General features: G+C 44.6%; 1 pseudogene; it reads right to left on the bottom strand.

Moving 5' to 3' along the window:
* Nucleotides 1–460: 460 nt before the first annotated feature.
* LOC129669932 (peptidyl-prolyl cis-trans isomerase A-like) lies at nucleotides 461–1,089 on the bottom strand (annotated as a pseudogene).
* Nucleotides 1,090–1,737: the final 648 nt, after the last annotated feature.

The following is a 1,737-nucleotide window of genomic DNA, read 5'->3' on the forward strand; positions in this document are numbered from 1 at the left end:
AGCTCCTGCTACCCTCACCCATTCTAGCTATACCAGCAGCTACTGCTGCCTGCTGAGAACAGCTGCTGTCAGTCCTTCATCATTGCTATAACATCGTTTTTCTCTCCTATATATCAATTTTTCTTGGGGTCCATACTTTTAAAATTTGGCTAGTTTTCTTTGAAAGTTCCATCAAATCTGGAAATAATGTGACCATTCCCCGACTAACTGTAGTTAGTCAGATATTGTTTCCATGCACAGTGGAGATGTTCTCTCCCAACTCCTACAAGTCCCGCCCTCATCCACACTGTGGTTCTTTGGAGTGATGTTCTTCTCTTTGCTGTTTTCTGGAGACATTCCTTCTCTGTGTCCTCCCCCCACCCCTGTGTATTCTCCAGGAGTTTCCAATAAAATCTAGATAAAGGTACAATCTAAAGAGCATGTATGTCTTTTTTTAATTTACGTTTTATTCACGATCATAAACTTAACTCTGCAATCCAACTAGACTTGGAGGGGAATGAGGAAAATATGGAACCCAAAGAACTTCAGTGAGAGCAGAGATCACAGGGTACTTTGAGCAAATGGGGTGGGGGTGCTCTCCTGAGCTGCAGAAGGGAGGGTCTGGTGGGTAAGATGCCCGCAAGTCAAAAGACTTAGAGTTGTCCGCAGTCGTCCGCAGTCGGAAATTGTCATCTTCTTGCTGGTCTTGACATTCCTGGGCTTCCACGATGTCCATGCCTTCTTTCACCTTCCCAAAGACTACATGCTTGCCATCAAGCCCCTCAGTCTTGGCAGTGCAGATAAAAAAAAATTGGGAACCATTTGTGTTTGGTCCAGCATTTGCCATGGACAAGATGCCAGGACCTGTATGCTTCAGGATGAAGTTCTCATCCTCAAATTTCTTCTCTTTGATGGACCTTTCACCAGTGTCATTATGGCGTGTGAAGTCACCACCCTGGCATATGAATCCTGGAATAATTCTGTGAAAGGGGGAACCCTTATATCCAAATCCCTTCTCTCCAGTGCTCAGAGCATGACATTTTTCTGCTGTCTTTGGAGCTGTTTGTCTGCAAATAGCTCTAAGGAGAAGCAGCCTGAGGGTTGGCCCATCAGTCTCGATGTTGAAGACCACGGTGGGGTTGAACATGGCTGCAGCAAAAGGTGACAGGGGACAGGTATGGGTGGATACGGGATTTGTTTGAACATCCTTTTCATCCTAAATTGAGGCCATTTCTTTGTTTTTTCTCTCAGTATTCCCATTTTCACATGGAAAGTCCTATTTTCATGTGGATGTGTAGTGGAACCTATTTTGCTTTCTGTGTTGGTCCGCTTTAAAGGTTCCGTCCTTTCTGTTTCTTTATGCAGACATGCCATGCACTGCCTTATTTATTAATTTTGTTTATTCTTAATTGTTTTTCTGAGCATGTAGGCTCTCAGTCAGCACTGCCTTTCTGGCAAATTTAGCCTTCTTTCTCGTAAGATTTGTTCTTATGTGTATGTGTCTGTGTGTCTATGTGTGAGTATGTGCATTCTGCACAAAGTGCAGGTGCTCACAGAAGCCAGAGGGCACTGCGTCTCTTGGAGATGGAGTTGCCCTGACATGGGTGCTGGAATCTGAACTCTGCTCCTCTGTGAGAACACTGCATGCTCTTAACTACTGAGCCATCTCCGTAGCTTTGCAGACTGTTTTCTTATGTGCTGGAGCCAGCCAGCAGAGTCGAATGGTTCTTGAGTCGGGAGTGAGGATTAATATTAATA

Source organism: Psammomys obesus, unplaced genomic scaffold, assembly GCF_907164565.1.
Source record: "Psammomys obesus unplaced genomic scaffold, mPsaObe1.curated_primary_1811, whole genome shotgun sequence".
NCBI lineage: Eukaryota > Metazoa > Chordata > Mammalia > Rodentia > Muridae > Psammomys > Psammomys obesus.